Source organism: Columba livia, chromosome 9 (genome assembly GCF_036013475.1).
Source record: "Columba livia isolate bColLiv1 breed racing homer chromosome 9, bColLiv1.pat.W.v2, whole genome shotgun sequence".
In the NCBI taxonomy this organism is placed as follows: Eukaryota; Metazoa; Chordata; class Aves; order Columbiformes; family Columbidae; genus Columba; species Columba livia.
In genome coordinates, this window is record NC_088610.1 from 26742587 (window position 1) to 26762511 (window position 19925).

The following is a 19925-nucleotide window of genomic DNA, read 5'->3' on the forward strand; positions in this document are numbered from 1 at the left end:
ACACTTACACTGCACACTTTCCTCTCCTGAAGTCTGTAAGCGAGTTTGGGATTTGGGATCATATTGAAATGTTTGCTCTATATTTTCCTTAGAAAAGGTAGAATTATGCACTTCACCAAAATGGTCCATCCTACCTCATCTAATAAACCACAACTGTGACTAATTGCATTAAAGACGAAGATGATTAACATCCAAGGAAGGACATGACATGCTAAAATGGTCTAAAACTTAAGTGTATACAAGAATCCTCTTTGCATTATTTTATTGTTCCAAAAAAAAAAAAGGTTAAAATTGAATCTGAAGGAACTTGCCGATGTCCTTTTTAATATCTAAGCAAGCACTGATATTCCTAACAATACTGCCTCAAGGGCTAATTTCTAGGATACTCTAAAAGATAAGGACAATTAACTAGCTATACCTTAAATTATACTTCGCTAAAGGCTTAGAGAAATCCTTCTCCTTACCTTGTACACTCCTGGGAACACGTGAATTGAAACTGGAAACTCAGGATAAAAGAATCCTACACACTGAGCTAGAGGTTTTTCAGCTGTACTACACCCTCTCCTCAGATTGATGGGAAGTGCATCCATGATGTATAATACATTATTCTTCCTAGAAAGTGGGTTCCAATTAATCTTAAAACATCCTAGCTGGTACTTAAGAATCCAAGAACCTGTGTTGGGTTCTTCCTCTGCACTGCAACACTTCAAATCTTTCTCCTCCCAACGAGGGTTGTTCCACTCCAACAGGCAAACGCTACAATTTCTGTTGTGGCACAAGCTGTTTCTGACTGACCTTAAGTTGCCTTCTGGGGGACAAGGTGTGCTTCTGTCCTCTTTGGAAGGGGTCAGAAAACAACCACAGGTGCAGGAGGACATTCCACAAAACAGTTTCCAGAAATCCAGAGAAGATGAAGCTGTGCAATGCGTTGCACCTCTAAACTCCAGTGGGCTACACCAGCGGCTGGTTTCAAAACAAAAGGGAGCCCTTGGGAGGCCACCACCTGACAGATCCAGGTTTAGCAGGTGCTATAGTGCATATATATAGTGCATATGACCCTGCCCCTACACTTTATAAGTCAACCCTACACTTTATAAGTAATTTCTGTGCCTTTGCTGTGAGTGCCTGTGCCCGGGGGCTGCTGTGAGGAGAGCCCCCAGGCGGGAGAAGCCGGTTCCGGCCAGTCGCAGCCGGTTCCGCAGCTGCCTCATGTGGAAGAGCCAGTGGCACCTCTGGGAAAATGCATTGGTGACAAGTTACATTAAATTCCCCCAAGATCACAGAACAGTTAGGGTTGAAAGTGACCTTTAAAGGTCATGTGGTCCAACTTGTTTTGCTCATGGTGGTGACTGGTTAGTGATGTCGCCATCTTGACCCACAGGATCTTCCCTCATTTTGTCCCTGTGTTGTGCTGAGGATGGGGAGGGAGGGAGTGGCTGGGGGGGCACCGGGCAGCCCGCCAAGGGAAATGCACCACAGCTCACAGCTTTTTCTTACTCTTCAAACAACAATAGTCAAGAAACTAATTAGTAACTCTGCTTTGTGGTGGTGTTCTGTATTAACGGAAAACAATATTTTACAATAAAAATGGAAGGCAAAATCTTAATTTCAGTTAAATCCAAAGGTCTCGTCCCAGCAAATGAAAGCAGAATTTACCTAAGGAATGGACCTAGTTGTGTATGATAATTTCACTACTTATAATACTTTCGCTACTTTCATTGATGTATTGAAGCGGATAATAATTTAATACTTCAAATAAGTAAATCATAATACATTAGTCAATGAGTCTGGAAATGTTACGTACTGCTGTGCTGTTGAGATCCCCCCGTGCACTATGTGTGAATGACCCGTTGTGCCTATAGCCAGGCAATCAGCCAGCAGGGCCCGTCCAATGGGAGGGGGACTCTTCTCAGGACACACAGAAAAAGCATTCCGAATTAACTTTGGAACTGTTGATACGCTCCTAGAATATGGCCAGCAGTGGTGTTCAGAGACATAATTGCTGGCTAAAGAAAAACAGGCAACAAAAGAAAATAACTTGAAAACAAAAAAGAGACTTGAGGAGACATAGGTATATAGAAACAAGTCACAGAAGATGTTGTGTTGAGGAGTCTGGCGTTATTAAAGTTAACCCCCCCCCCAAAAAAACCCCAAAAAACAAAACCACCAAACAACTATGTGACTATGTGTGTATTAATACCTCTATTAATGACCTGTACAACAACATGGCTTTTCTAGCAACAACCTCTTTGAAGTTACTTACATTTCACAATACTTTGTAAAAGTCATAGAATGACACAATAAAAAAGTTACACTGCTCCTTTTACTGAAATAATCTTATTTAAAGGGAGCTCAGCTAGCTCTTTGTTGTGTGTAGAGATACCCTTGGCGCACTTAAAGGAACCAGAAAGATATAGATTTAAAGACGACTGACCAAATTCTTCTTGATTCCACCATCTCTTCCATCCTTGTCTTAAGCAACCTCAGGCTATCAGCTAGGAGCCAGCAACTCGATCATGCTTTTCTCCTCATTGCAGTCACAACAAACAGGAAGGTAACTCAATACAGGAAGGTAACTCAGTTCTCTTTCACATGCTAAAAGTGTGTAATTTAGGCTCAAATGAACTACGATCCCAGGCACTTGGAAAAAGGTATTGAAAGAAGCTGCCTTTTATCACCATCACTATCTACAGTAATTTTGGAAAATTTTGCTGAAACAATGATAAAATATTAGGAAATTGCAGGCATTATGTCAGGGGGACATTTTCATTTTATTTCTTGAATATACTTTTATTTTAACACATTCGCAGAAATCCATGGCTCATTTGATATAGCCCAATTAACATGCATTCAAGGTGTTCTAGCTATAAAATAAAATTGATTCAATTCAGAAGTATCATAATAAACCTCTACCCAACAAGAACTTTGTAAAGAAAATATCTGAGCATTTCAAGTCAATGCCAATCTAGTAACTAATCTGTGGCAAACTTATCCCGTGATCAACAGTAAAATAGTATTCTTGCTGTGGGGATGAACAGTAAGAGTAACTCTGAAGTTAAACTTCAGACAATTTCAAATAGGATATTATTTCTATGGTGAGATGAAAATCGAATTCAAATACAATCACTGAGGAGAGTGTTCTTCACCCTTCCTGACAAACCATGTCAGTGGGCAAATATTATGATAAAAATTTCAAGTCATATCCAAAATCTTGTTTATAGTATGCTAATGCCTTTGATCAGCCACTATAATATTTGGTCAAATGTTATAAAATGTTGTGAGAGTTAAAGATTCTTAGCTTTCTAGTGTATTTTCTGCATAATTCTTTTTCAATCTCTAGCTGTGAAAAAAATGTTACAAAGAGCAGACTGCAGATGGAAGGCTGGTTTTCGATGATGACAAGTGAACACTGAGTTTGTCACAGCAGCTTATTTTATTATAGTATTATTTTATTAACCATTTAAAAGAGAGGATTAAAAAAAAGTCAGAATCAGTAGTAATTACTACTCTGTGTACAAGAGAACTAGTCTTGGTCATGGCACTTGACGGATTCCCTTTGTATTCCCTCCTTTGACTATGTCCCTGGAAGATTTCCGCAACTGAACAATCCCTTTCCTTACAAAGTCCTGTAAAATAAGCTGCATTAGAGACAGCGCTGCTGCTTTCAGGAATCGGGAAAGTTCTCTGTACTCTGCCTCACACAAGATGTTTACTGCACCTTGCACCTGCACTTGAGACTCCTGATGCTGCAGAGCTCCATATGGAAATAAACCGCTGGGTACTTTGGTTGCAACAATCTACCTGTCACAGAGACACCTGTGTTTAGCACTTTCCTGTGCTAGGACTGCATGGGCTAGAGCTGCAAATCTGGTGAAGCAATGGAGTTCTAGAATAACTCCTGTTTACACACACTTTTTTATCAGAAATGGGTCCAGCTCCTGCAGCGTCAAACAAAGAGTAGCACAGAAAATGTAAATATGGTAGTGATGCCCAGAGTAGATGAAAGTCCATAAAATTAGTCCCCTTGGCACTCATCCCAGATGGGAACAGCCACAGTGTCACAAACAGGGAAGTTTTACTTTATAACTAACACATGTATCAAAAATTACACTGCCCATCAAACCATTTGATCTACTCAGGATACATTTAACCGCAATCAGCTGTGATTCACTATCTTAAAACCAGGAACTGACAGAAAATGTACTTGATTCTGTGGGGAATTATCTGGTAAGGGGATATAGCACAACAAATGGACTTAGCAGTAATCCAGGAGAGGTGCACAGTGCATTAACTCAGCGTATAACTCTCTTACCAACAACACCAACTGTGTAAAACGCATTATACAACTAACTCCTTTCAATATGCCATGTCCTTTGTGCCCAGTTTGTTTTGTTCATTCTTGTGAAAAGTGCCGGACTGGAGACATTGGAATCCAAGTCCCTCTGTTACGAGCAGAACAGCAAAGAGCAACAGCAGCTCCTGTGTACAGCTGTGCTTCAGTCCAGCTCTGGAGTGGCTGCTTCCAGGGGTGGGGATAGCTTTTTATCCACCATACTAATTCATATCTAATTAAATATGACATTCTCATTACCACCTTATTTCTTATTAACTTGTTGCAATCACCTTGCTGCTACAACAGTGGTTGTGACTAATGACCAAGATTTTTTGATATTTAGCACTGGAAACCATTTTATTCATACTGCAGAGATCAAGGAGCAGATATGAAAGAACTTCAGCTATTTCTAAACTGAGGCAAATTCAGGTCTATAATCTACGTGGAAAATCATTATCAGTATCTCAAGACGTCCAGGCCCCACGGGGGTGTAAGAACCATCATATGCCAGTAATTTTCTGAATTATTTTAACAGCACATTTAAAACAGATTCTTCTTACATGTCTGCCTTAATTGAGCAGTCCCAGTGACTACTAAGTATTATTCCTCTGAAAGAGCTGATAGCTCATCAGTCACACAGCTGCACACAGCTGCAATGCTTACTCTTTGAGAATCCATTGGAGTGGTTTAAGGCAGAAGGTTTTCAAGTGTCTCTGACCTCAGGTGAGGAGAATGACTCTTAAGCAGAACAAAATATATAGAAGATATGTAGAAGATGGAAAAAATAGCGAATGTCAGTTATAAAGCTTGCCATGAAGTGATGCAAGGAGAAATGTTTTATTTAAAAGATGCCATTTGCTAGAGTGCTTCTTTCTTATTGTCAGAGCTGGCAAGAATTTTAACAAGAGCTTCTTGAAAGAAATTAACATTAAACAGGACGTTGTACAGCTATAATTCATAAAGCCATGTAAATGGAAGAAACTGCCATAGCCTCAGCTTCAGGTATTTCACATCCTATAATGTGAGCTTCTCAGCCAAATTATGATCTCAGTGTGGTCCAGGCTACACACACTTCCTTTGTGCATACACAATAATATGCAAGCAAATCACAGAACAGTACTTGGACCTTCTTGTTTCAGTCTTTCGAGAACGGAACAAAATTGGTTATGTTTAGCTCGCAAATGATTTTTTTAAGACCCAGCATGCGTTTGATAGTTTAACAGTTTATTCACAGGAGAAATAGAAGCCTGTAAAACAGCAATACCTGCAAAACATAGGTGCCTGTTTCTTACAATTTATTCTCAAATAATGCTTGTGGTTGTGATCAGCATTTCAGCCACAGCAGTGAATTCTAAGCACTTTATTCCAGTTTCACTCCCAGTTTGCCATAACAGATCCATGGAGTCAGTGGAGCAGCACAGGGGTAACCAAGGGAAGCATTTACTCGTTAGCAGTTAGGGCCACAGCCACAAGTGATTTTAAGTCCTACAGCATATCACAAATCATAATCATATTGCGCTGCTCATAGCACCTTCTTCTCCATTTTAATTTCCAGGAATAAATGAAGCAGTACCCATTCACAGTTCCCAGAGCACCTTCTTGAACACAGGCAGCTTTTCTAGCACACTTCTAAGGGTGAGAATTCCAGTTTCGTCTGCCCATTTGTCAGCTTCTCATGCACGCATGCCTTCCTTTCAGCCCAGCTGCCACTTGCACAGACAACAACCTCTGAACTGACCGATTTTTCACAACCAGTCCACGGATTTCTTTCTGTTACAGTGACTTAGGAGAAAAAACAAACAACCAACCCCTCGCGCCCCCCCCCAAAACCAACCACACACACACACATAAAAACAAACACAAAAAAATCCCAAATTCCAAAATGCAGTCTCTGAGGAGCTGAGGGAAAAAGGTTGCATTTAAATATAAAAATTAATGTAAATATCATCAAATACCATCCTTATTAGATTATGTTTTCTTGCTCTGCATAATGTGACTTGTCCCCAGGTACGAGCATTTGAGGGGACACTATCAGCCAGATTCTCATACGCAGTAAAGTTTTTTCATTCTATTCTGGCAGCGTAAAGAAACTTGAAGAATATTTATTTCAACTTTAAAACATCGACAACTGAGGAAGCTTTGATGCAGATGTGAATAAAGCCCTTTGCTTTTTATATAACTGTGATAGTGTCAGTGATTGCATTTACAGGTGAGCCAGCCCACGCATGTCTGTATTATTCAACAAATGCGATTACAAAGGAAAACAAGAACTTTGCCTGGGAAAACACTGCATGCAAAAATCTCAGCACTTTGATCTTCTGCACATATCTCGCTAGCCATCAGGTACTCCACAGGACACAGATAACTCATCTCAAGGCTGCTGTCTTACCAGCAGTGGTTCACCCATTCTTTGCCCTGTCTGCTCACCTTTCATATAATAAGAGAAATAAATGGCAGACCTTTTTTTTCATAACTCTGCTCTCTTTGCTCATTTTCCTGCTCTTTTCCTTGGAAGTGCAGAGTGAACATACTGAACTGAGCACATCCTGACAAAGAGATGGGATTATGTGCTTTTCCTTTACTATGTCTGTGGATGAGACACCCTAGCACAATTCACCAGACACTTCAGATAAGAATAGGCTGAGAAGCGAGAGAAGGAGATAAATGAAATGAAGAATAGAAGCTGGAGTATTACATTTCTGCTAGCATTAACATACTCCCAGTGAAATCTGACTGGATTTCACAGGGTAAAACCCTTGAGCCACAGCAGTTTAGGATTTGACATTTCTGAAGTATGTATCTATTTTCCTTTAACTAATATAGTTTTTCTTTTTTAAACAACTAGACTCATTCTCAAACATGTAAATGGTGTTGTTTATGTTAAAAGTCAACCAGTACTTTTCTGCATTAATTTGCCAGATAAATTCTGGCTCCATTTCAAAATTAATATTTTAGCAATAGCTTGGGATAACTGGTTCATCCAGCTTTGAAGAAAAAATTAGACAAAACCACATTGTTTTGCTCATGTTGAAAAATTATTTTAATTTTCCACCACAATAATTTAGGCTTTGAAAGAACGATTCCAATTCGGTATAGGAATATAACTTTTTATAAAGAAAATGCTTCTCATTTTTCTTCCAGAAAACTACTTCTGCCTGACTAGCATGTATTTGATTTTAAAAGAAAAACTCTAAGAACTTGAACATAATAAAAAAACTGATATATAAATTCTTGGACAACTCCATTTTTATTCAGCAAGAATGGGCTTTGCCCACACACAAACTTAATTATACAGTGAAAGAAGCTATAATAAATTACTTTTTCTGTTCTCTTATCTGGTGATAGAAGAGACCTGCAGCCTGCTCCTGAGCACTGTGTCACCCTGGGAGACACAATGACATGGCAGGGAAAGGGCCAGGAGCCGGGGAAAGACATCGGGGCATATATTGGTAGTCATAAGATGAAATTCTAGTATTCTGAATATGTGACACCAGATACAGGAGAAGAACTGGGTACTCAGCGTTGCAACTGAAGCCAAGGGAAGTTGTTCCCTACAATGCTAGGGAACAGGTGTTTTCAGTTCTGTGTTCTTTTAACTGATGTTAAAAATAATATACACTTTCGATCGTAATGTTTCCACACATCAATTTCCCATTTGCATAACCAGAGTAATAGTGGAATCTCCTGTCTTTGGAAAGAAAATCCTACAGAGTTTGTATCAAATGCAGATGCTAGGGCAGGGGTGTCAAACTCATTCTCACCAGGGGCCACATCAACCTCACAGTTGCCTTCAAAGGGCCAAATGTAATTTTTGGACTGTATAAATGTAGGGGTAGTTACATTTATACAGTCCTAAAATTAACCACAAGGCTGATGTGGCCAGCGGTAAAAATGAGTTTGACACTCCTGTGCTAGGGTAAAGAGTGCCACAAAAAATGATTAGGACTTGAACATCCTATGTTGAGAACAGATATTCTGTAGAAAAAACAGATACCATATACATTCAGCTGAGTTCACCACTAGTTCTAATGGAATCCATTACTGTGTGAAGTACATTTAGTCAAAACGTGTCTGAAAGCAAAACCTAAACAGACCATGTTGGGAACTAGAGAAAGTCATTAGTCTTTGGCAGCCTTATTGTGCAAAATATTTTACACACATGGATAGTGGTTTTTATATCTAACAAGAAGATTCCATAGAAATTATGACTGGTTAATGTTTCACATCAATCTGATCTCAGAAGAGCTTCAATGACCGTTTCAGTCCTACCATGATAAGATGGAAAGTATAATACCTACACAACTTCAAAATCTAGATAAGCTTAAGGAGATTTAGCCCTAGATTTACGACACAATTTAGGACATAGGAAAAAAAAACAGTTCTTCAAAATTTCTGATGAGTTGTCCCCTGTTTAATGTAGAAAATGCCCTGGAACTCACTGAAACCTTGGCAGACGTCTTCCTAGGAAAGTCATGCTTGCTCTTGTTCACTGCCTTCTTTCTGAAATCAGTATTCCATCCCAGAAATTAACAATCTTTCATGGTCTAAGTACTAAGCCACTGAGTAAAAGAGAACAACATAGCACCACATATCTTTAAGAGAAAGGCCTAAAATTCCTTTGGTTCATGAAGAAGCGAGAGTATTCGGAGCTGCGAAAATTAAATGAAGTGCAGGCGTCTCTGTCATGCTGAACAAAGCACACAGAAATAAGAAGAAAGATAATGGTAATATGTATGTGGCATTCCCTACTGGTTAGCTTAAATATCTTCTTTCCTGTGTGTATGTGACAAGAAGAGAGACAATATAGACAAGAAGGAATTTCCACAGAATGATGCTGCAAAGCAGAAAATGCATCTAGTGATGACAGAGATGACAATCCTCAGGCACCTGAAGGCAACCCACCCTGTCTGTGAGGATGTTCATTTTAAACATTGCCTGTCCTTCATCTAGACTTCTAACAGCTCTGTTACCCCCAAAGCAGAAGGCATGCAACTGCATCAGAGCTGTTGCAGTTCTGATCCCTCTCATAGTCCGAGCATTTCTCTTCACCCACATAAACCCAGTTGCCTTCTTTGGAAACTGGGTCTTTCCTATTGTATGTACAAAAACTTGTCAGCTTGTGGCTTACAAATTCATCAGCCAGTTTCCTTGAAACCCAACCACATCATAGGAGTCTTAAAAATACTCCATGCTAGACGCCAGAGAACCCACACAAAAGAAAGCTCTTAATGTACATCTTTACTCTGGCATAGACCTCAGTCAGGGCTTTTTTAACGTGACAGGCAGTCAGCTACAATGCACAAATCCAGAAGAAATGAGGCTCCCTCAATCACAGCTCAAAAAAAGAAAAAATCCTCTTCAGCATTGATATGAATCTTCAGCTTTTGAACCTGCAGCAGAACCTTCAGTAGGACTCATAATTTTGCAGGGTTCTTGGTGGCCACAGCGATTGAAACCTGAGCTGTGCAAATCATATAGATGGGCTGCTACTCACATGCAGACTACTCCATCCTCAGAGCCAACGACTGCTCATGCCCATGACACCAGGATTGCAGTGTCAGCCCCTAATTCTAACTGTCTGGGAAGCTAGCGAGTTCCTTTAAAGGTTTTAAACTCAAGTAATAACTAATTATGAAATAATTCAATTTAAAGGAGAAGATATTTCCACTTGAGGAAGAAATTCAAAATATTAATTCCCAGATGATGTTATCTGCATAATTTCAATGCATTCAACAGAACTACAGCATTTTAAAATAAGACAAATGCTAGACTCAAAATGCAGCCCTTTACTTTGATCAACTACCTGGCAAGCACTTCATTCATGCTCAATTTATACAGGGTAAAAAATCCTTGCCGTTCTCCAGTATTAGCCGAAGCTTTACCCTCTTAATTATTTAAGGTAGTAAAATGAGGTGGTCACTGACCTGGTTGAATAATGAGAAAGGCAGTCACTGAGCTTTAGATTATACTTCAAGCAAGGTAAATTGACAGGTTTTTTGTGAAGATACAGCTCCAGTAATTTATTCAACACTGCCACCTGTATTTCTCATAAAGAAAATGCGTTTCTTCACACTAAAACATGAAACAGTAGTGAGAGATAGGTAAAGCCTAATCTTTTGCTTAAATTTGCATCAGGAAGCATAAAGCATCATATTTTACCAACAGTGCTAACTTTCCGATTGGAGATTCTTACCTTCTCCTTTGCAATACTGCAACTTCTGCACACTTCAGCCTTTTTGGAAGGATTGTCATTAGAAGCAATGACTATATTAAACAATTCACCTCAAAATCACTCTCAGAAGATAAAAGCAAAACCTCCAAGAGTAGTTGGATAGACAGAAACTATAGTTGAAGTATGAAGGAACTATAGTTGAAGTATGTAAGCCCCACGTACAAGTCCTTTGGTGCACTTTACTATAGATTTTTATTACAGAAATTATTTTTTTCTCAGAATTCTTGTTCACAAATAGGTAGAACAAATTAGGTTTCTAAAAAAGTTGTAATTTCTACTGCATCTGTAACTCAACCGCATCTTGTTAATGCAAGTGTGATTTTTCACCAAGAGGAGGAGGCTGTGTGCCATACAGACTGTCAGTGTGAAAAGTATGAGTTTACAGCTGTAGAAAATCATTACAGAGAAGGCAGCTGCTGTATAGGGCATTTTCTGTTATGCATAAGAATGATCAGCCAAAACAAAACCCAACTGCCATTTATTCAAATATCTGACTCCTAAATGATGCAAAGTTACAGGTAAACCTACTTTCAATTATCAGCCAGAGGCCACAGGCAAATTGAGAGTGACTCTAGGGTTTGATGGTTACTTCAGCTGGAAATACACCCTAAGAAATGTTTAATTTTTTACATAAACTCTTAACAAGATGATGGGGAAGGACTGAGAACTGAGATTATTTCCAGAACATTCTCTGCATCAGACATTAGAAAGGACATTGTCAGGAGAAGCTGCAGATCCACACTCAATTCCCCACTCCAAAGTAGTCAAAGGCAGGACTGTTGCCATCTGTTTTCCAGATGCGCTCCTGTATACGGGATGGGAATTGCACCACCCTTATGAAGAGCCTCTGGATACGGATATGAGGTTGCTGGTGAATCCTGCCCTGTCTCAGCTATGGACTCTGGCAGTGGCATCAAGTAATTACACATCTATCCAGCAGAAGAAAATTTATAGGGGCTTCACCATCAAAAACATCACTGCTGAGACAGCTGGTCAGTCAAGAGCTGGCTAGAGATTTTTGTGAATGCTAGTGACATCTAAATACTGGCATCTACAAGATGATTTAGTACCTCTATGTTCCTGCAAATCAACCCTAAAGAGACTTTTCCCATCCCGAATATGGGAAAATTCACATCTTATTATGAGGAAAAACTTCCTTACTTTGAGGATGCCAGCGCATTGGAACAGGCTGCCCACAGAGGTTGTGGAGTCTCCTTCTCTGGGGACATTCAAACCCTCCCGAACATGAACCCTGTGCTATCTGCTCCGGTGAATCTGCTTTAGCAGGTGAGTTGGACTAGATGATCTCCAGAGGTCCCTTCCAACCCCAAGCAGTCTGTGATTCTGTGATCCTAGGCTTTCAAAAAGAAAAGATTAATCGTTCATCCATAACATTCTTTATCTTCCTGGCAAACTCTTGCTGGGTACAAAATATACCTAATCATGTCAATCCGTTTTCTTCTATTGTTGACATTAAATATCATATACCTCCAGGTTGGAAAAGTTTCCTCATTTTTGATATTGGGATAGTTTCAGGCAACTGAAGTAACCTCCAGACAGTTGGGTGAAATTGCCAAGGGAAGGATGCGAGAGTAAAAGTGCCATTTTGCACACAATTCATCATTACTCTTTGCTCTCCAGAAACTTAGCCCTTCTACAGCCTACCCTTGAATTTTATCTTTTGTTCCTTCAGAGAGAAATGAGTCAGAAAGTTTAATAGTTTGGCAGCAAATCTTTGAAAGACACTGACCTTAGGAAAAAAAAAACAAGGCACTATCAGAATAGACAATATTCTGCTTATTGCAAAACCACTCTTGAAAAGCTGCTGTAAGATAATTCAGAATTATGTCATTTAAAATACAGCCACTCTCTAATCATCCTCTTCAGTTTAAATCTTATAAGATCAGCACTCCTGAAAATGAACTGGTAAATCTGCATTTCTGCATCATTACTTCTGGTAGGCTTTATATGTGTGTGTATATATATATATATATATATATATATATAAAATTAAAAAAAAAAAAAAAAAGAAAGAAAAAAAAAGCACAGAGACATTTATCTATAATTTTGCTGTCAAAGTTAGCAGGGTTTTGGTAATTGTGCAAAGCCATCTGGCAAGAAATTCACCCATCCTAGTTCACAGATCACTGAAAGTACAATGGCTCTAAAGAGCATTCTCTGACTCGCAAACTGTTGTCAGGACCAACCAGCAAATAGGTCAGCACTGAGCTCCTGCTGTGGAACACCCAACTAGCTTCCCATCTGCCCTTAGCAAAAGAATAGCAGGATTCTGTCAAAAAGGCATCAAGACAATTGTCACCTGAAGGTAAAAAAATTGGTATATAAAGTATCCTATGGGGAAGGGCAGTCCCCTAATATTCTTACAGAGATTTAATCTTAGGTACAGGTGTTAAATAAATTGCTACCTTGCTTTGGTACACCAAGCACCTCTATGTAACTTTCCTGAGAAGAAAGTAAAGGAATTTCCTTACACATTGCTGGGTTTGGATTCTGCTGTCCCACTCCTTCTTAGATTCTGGAAAGTGTCAAGTCTCAACCTGAGTACTTATTCGTAACATAGCAACAACTTGACTACTTTGTCAGATACAGCATGCTCATTGGCTACATTCCTAAATTTAAAAAAAAAAAATAAAAAGTAGACTGGAAGCAGGAATAATATCAACTTACACTCAGCATGCTAACTTGAACCACCTTAAACATATTTCTATTAATACTCCCTTGAAGTCAATTATTCTCATTTTTCTATGAATGCTGCTATAAAAAGTGTAATCCCATATGAAAAGCATAACTTTGTGCCCCTGTTTTATTTATAGTTCAGTACAGAATGCTTTGATTTGAAAGTTACATGAAATAACTCCTTGCAACACACTGATAAAAAAAGTGTAAGAATGCCTTGGAACAGAAATCTGGTCACAGACAGTATAAAACACCCATTGAGGTTTCCCTGCCTCCTCGGGGAAAATGCTTTTCCTGACGCGGATATCCAGGCTTGGCAGCTATAGTGCAGAAATACCCCAGTAGTTGAAGGAAAGGTTTCTGCTAACACATGTAGTCTAGGTAAGTTAAAAACTTGCCTTCTGTTCCTCCATCTATAGGATATCACACCGACGCAGAAGAAAGTGAGTGCCAGACGCAATGTCATCAAGCATTCACTCACCTGTGCCGCGTAGGCTCGGGGGGCACAGGGTGAGCCCGGGAGCTGGAGTAACAGAGCTCCCACCCTCTGTGGTGACAGCACTGGAGAACCTCCGCGTGCCTACTGGGAGAGTGACAAAGCACAGGCAGCATGGGAGGCAGGAATCCCACCCCTTGCCGGCACCGCAGTGACATGCACTAAAGTATTGGGCAAATGCACTGAAAAGGGTGTGTTGGGTTCTGGGCCAGACCAACCTTTTGAATCACGCATCAACAGATATTCTACTCTGCAAACTAAGAATATGGATTGTGTTCTTTTTTTTTTTTTGTACGTTTCAAACTTCCAGAATTTTGTCATTTAACTAATTTGATTTCAAAGAACAACTAGAACAACTAGAGAGCACGTGTTCAATAAGGGCAGTATTTCGCTGCGGTGTTGCAAACTGCTTTCCTCCAAGGTGACCAGGAAACCCTCGCAGTTCTCTTTGAACCACTGCGGCCTCTTCCTAAGCCAGGCACTGCCCAGTTGTACAGTTTGCCCTTGAAGACAGGATCAAGTAATAAAGCTAAATGTGATCCCATTTCATAAAACCTCAAATAGCTGGCATAGAATTAATCTTGCAAAAATGAGGCAGGTGATAAGTCAGATAAGAGCCAACCCTCTTTACTCTTACTTAGGACACTCAGGCCTCAGCTGGAGCCCTGGAAATCTCTGAAAGGGCTCCTTGCTGAGCTGTGATGGACTATATCTGAAAGAATAATATTAAGCCACAAGATAGGCAAACCTTGATGGATTTATTCCATTAGTCTGCAGAAAAGAGGGACATTAATGAAATGAAATGAAGAAATTCTAGCTTAAATCACTGAGCCAATTTTATTTTGGCTGTAACAAAGTTAGATGCCAATAGATCTACAAGTAGAATAAATTTGTCCTCTGAGATTGATATTTTGATTGTGTGGTTTAAATATTTTATTATCTACCTAATAAGTTAGTTTTCTATTACACTACCTTTTTGGGGTAAAGTAAGGAGACTAATCTCCATTCTTGTGGTCAAAGCCATTATCTCCAAAGCATTTATTCAGATGGTACATTTCACTTTAAATTTGATTCTAGCTTAAACTGTGTTGTTTTCTAATTACATTTCTGGTGGAGCTTTCACCCTTGTATCTGTATGAGCTGAGTTATTCACAGCTAGAATTTTATTGCACCTAAATTACCAAGTTTGGAACGTTGCTTCACATGTGATTAATTTGAGTAATTGTCAAGAGTCTGCCAAATAGCCCGTGTTCACTGAGATGAGGCTTTATAAATTAGACAGGCAGTGGGTCTACCAGGAGAGCTTGTGCAGTAGATAAAGACTCTGCAATAGCCAGTGGTGTTTTCATGTGTAATTATAAAATGCATTGTTCTCCAATTAAGGAAATTAATTAAAATCAAGCAGATGGTAATAAAGGCATATTGCAATATAATTTTCTCTACCACATGCATTACTCTCAGGTGCTATCAGTGTACAGTATTGGTTTAACACTGTAAATTTAGCTCCAGGATACATTATCCTGACTGTTTCTTAATATATTCTTCTCACTCATTTTTCAATGTGCTTTTCATCTAACTGTACAATTAGTCCTGTGCCACACATGAAAGGCAGTGGCTACAAAGCAAAGAATTTATTATGGGATATTTTTCCTCTTTTCCACAATAGTTCTGGCCAAAGAAAAAAGCTAGATTAGCAAATATCTCATCAATGAAAACTGCAAATTGATTTCGTTGTTCTGTGTGGTGTGGTGTCATTGATTGTGTAATACAATGAGAATGATCCTCATGTTATCACTTGGAAACCGAAAGTGTTGCTCAGTTTATCGGACAGTTAACATTCTCTGTAAAAATGTTTGACGCAGAAATTGCACCATTTGTTATTTCCTTTCTAAACAGCTCAGAGTTCCCAAGGGAAGGTAGATAATAGACCAGGAAGCCTCTGGAATGAAAAACACCTGACAAAAACTAAAAATCAAACACTCAAAACAACCTGTCCACATTTCCTTCATTTATCAACAAACGTTTAAGAAAACAGAGACACTTGGACAACTCGGGATCAGTTTTCCTAGTTGTAAGGGCTGAAATTTCAAAAAACACAAGTCACCATAGCTAGAGTAGCCCTTTCACCTCCAGTAATTCAAAAGGGCTTTCTTACGTTACGCTCCTTAACACAGTAAAGGCATACATGCATGCTCCATGTGTTTCTACAATGGAGGTGATTCAGAATTCTCATGAATTCTTCAGATTTTAATGCAAACAGATGCAAAAACATGGTTTCAAGCCATTTTTGATCCATTCCAGTTGTTTCCCTGTTCAAGGCTCTAAAAACACTCCATTTTTAAATGTCAGGTATCTAACACTTAGTAGCAGGAAAGCAATGTGTTTACGGCTAACACCCCCCCCCAACCAACCAACCAACCAAACAAAAAAATCAGCCCTAATAGCTGATTTTTAAAGCATCCCCTTGCCATGCTAAGGCATGAAAACAGGCTGAAAAGAGGAATACACAGCTTCACAGGGGAGATCTGCTGTGAGCTTCCCCTCTAGCCAAGAATTCCAAGTGTATCTCCCAAGTGCAGAGCTAACCTCAGGCTGCATTTCACGGTGACTCTTCAGGCATTGCTGAGGGTACATGTCAGTCATTCGCTCCTTCCACAAGAGACACTGGCCTGTGCTTATTAGGGGGAAATCCCCTGTAAAGATCTGCTCCAGGTTTTACCATTCCCACACTTGACAGGGGGCTACAAACACTCCAAGCCCCCTGAAAGAAGCCATTCTGTCTTGCTCTGGTTTTGATTTGTTATGTCTAAGAAACCATTGATACCTTTCATCACAATTCACCTTCCTCATCAACAACATCACCTTGTATTTTCTGTGTCACCTGGGGCCAATACTCCTGCATAGTATCTATATTCTTACAATACACCCTCATGGGTCAATGCTCCTGCCTTAACCCAGATCAGTGGCTTAAAGAACCTCAACAAGGTGGCAGTTTGAAGGAAATCTTATAAATAAATATTTTTTCCCAACAAAGATACTACTTTGGTGTTGTATAAATAAGCACATACGTATTTTGAGTATTACAACCCTGAATTGTTCTTAACTAACATATTCTAAGTGCAAATAGAGGAATCAGCAAGAAACATATTGAGGAAAAACTGAAGTCTTTCCAAATGTCAAAAGGTTCATCTTCCTTCACCTATTTGTCTGGTAAATTGTGCTGCTTCAGAGGCAAGCAATTAGCATTGTCACACCTTATATAAATCTGTCATTATCTACTTGGAACGCTCAACATATGTGCTGTTAATATAATACGTTTAAATTTTGGAAAACAATTTTTCATTTTAACTGGTTAAACAGTAATAATGCTCTCCTCAAGGAATAAAAAAAAATAAACAGGCTTTCCTTTTAGCTTTCTCATTCATTAATGACTAATTCAAATATATCCTATATGTTTTATATCCCTTTACAGATTTTCTATAGATATTTAAATGGACATGAGAAAATCATATTTATACACTTTTCAGTTAGAAATACTGCTGACCCTCACTCCACTTTTTGGTACCATTTTCTAATGGCTTTAAGGAAGCAAAATCCAGTGTATAAGCTGCAAGTGCCAGATGTACTTCACCTGCTAGAACAGTCTAGAAGAATTAACATCAGGAAGAAAATCACGAACAATGAACATAGATCAGTTTCCATGCAGAACAATTAAGGAACAGTTGATTTTTAAAAAGATAAGGGGCTATCCCCCTCTAGCTTGAGTATTCCTTATGCACTAAAACTGACTGTTTAACACAGTGCAAAGGAAAGGCTCTCCAGAGGTCAGAAGTTGGGTGCTTTCAGCCTCTGGGTAAACAGGATATTCAGTAGAACAGAAAGGAAAGAAAAGGATTTCACTGTCTCACAATCGCAATGCAGTTAAGTAGCAGTACAGGTAGTAAAAGAGACATTCAAGTCCCTACAGTCTGAGGTTAGTCCAGAAAAAGAGCTTTGTGAAGAGTGGAGATTGTCACACATAAAATATACGCCAAGTAGCTCACTACAGAGTTTGCCTTGTTATTTGCTGCTGAATATTATTGTTGTGGCATATTGAAAAATGTCTTCTCTATGGTACCCTAGGGAGTATATCACCTAGTCTTATTGCAATCAAATGAGCTTTCAGACCTCTACCAAGGTCTTCCAGATTATTAGAGGAAACAAAATGGGTTATAAGCATTTTAATTCAGTCTTACTCTTTTACAGCTTTCTATCTGCCATCTGTTAACCAAACCACCGATCTTAAACGCTGCCATAGATTCAAGGTAACTTTCTACTGCACCCAGATGTCTCCTTTGAAAAGATGTTACCAATTAAGTTGCTACCAGTTCTACATTAACACATTATAGGCTGAAGACTTTTTCACATTACTTACTACTGCATCGTTACTGTCCACATAGGGATGTGTATGGGTGTGTTTAATTTTACATATACAAACACACACAGCAATGTATGACCATATCTATCAAAAAATATGATTCATGGTCAAAGTTCAGCATGATTAAAACCTTTATTATGCTCTTAGCTCATGTGCCTCTGAGCTATCTTGTTATTTTTTCAATATTAAACACAGTAACAGGCTAATCTTCATCCTGACTGTGATTAAAACTTGCAGCTGCAACACATTTTGATACACAGAAAGACTTCACATTTCATGACTCTGAGTTTGAAATCCCCCACAGGTCTCTGCAGAGGAAAAATCATTTTAGCTGAGACAAAAATTAAATGAGGTTGTCAACCTCTTTTGCACTTCTTTAAGTAAAACAACAAGGAAGTATGCCTTGCAATCAAAAATGAAAAGAACAATATTGAATGAGAAAATGGTTTTCAACTGGATGGTGAGAATAATTCAGCCAGTGTCACGTTGGTGTTTTCAGACTTTCACAGGCAGAAAGGATCTTGCTGACTGAAGATGAGTCTAATTATTTCAGATGGCTGCTAGAGCCACCAGACTCCCCTAGCATAAGCACACAAAAACACCTCATGAAGGAGCCAACACAGTGGAGTTAACCTCCTTTCTACCGGGTCAGAACAAAACAACAATTGGCACTTTTTAAAAATAGATTTTCTTTCAAAAACTAACCCTGAGGATCTCCTGAGGAGAGGCTTCAACACGGCATGAAAACAGTTGCACTTGGAAGTCCACTTCCAGAACTGTATGCTCATTGCTGGAGCCACCGCCTCTCATCTTCGTGAACTTTATGCCACTTTGGATGTCATCTTCTATAAGACTCCAGGCAGTAGGCCACATTCACTCCGAATTGCAGATTTAAACCAAATCTCAGTTACAAACATGCCTTCTTACTGTGATTTTAATCTCTGTGGTCTTTAGCAAGCTCACACTTTCTACACAAGAAGCTTTTCTAGGTTACAACTGCGACTTGAGTAATGCTAGAGACGGGTATGCCCGTGCTCCTTGGTTTGCAAGATTCTTTGCACAGCAGTTTTGCACGAGCACCTCTGCAAAACATCATCAATATCTTGGGCTGATGAGGCAACTCCTTTTCCTCATCACTGGGTACACCTACAGGACAACCAGAAACACACTAGTGGTGCTCCCAGCCTGCCGTCTGCTGCCTCCACAACCCATCACGGGTCCCTCCACAGGCGGTGCCGCTTCCCTGTGCAGCCCGGGCACCGCCAGCTAAGGCAGCTCCTCGCTGTGCTCCTGTGAGCAGAGCTGATATGCTTACCCTTCTTTCATGTTGTCCTGAGATTTGGCTGACAAGAAAGGGCTGGAGGCTCCCACTGATGCTAATACAGCTACTAATGCCTTACAAAGTTTATTTTTGCATCTTCAGAATTAAACAAACCAACATCTGAGGCAATTTCTAATTGATGTCTTCTTAAAACCTACTATCCATGAAATCCTGGGCCTTCCTCAATAGAAAATCATGCTTCGTTGGGCAGAATATCTATTCCTACTAAGCAATATTTTCGGGAGAATATCTGTTCCTACTAAGCAATATTTTCAAACAGGGTGAAAGCAGTTTTATTGTATTTCATTTTCTCATTACACTGAATTAAAAGCAGAATAGCACTGAAATGTTTCCAATGTCCTTCTATTGCCATCTGGTGCTCATATCATGGAACCACATGTATTTATTATTCGTTTAAACATGCAGTTC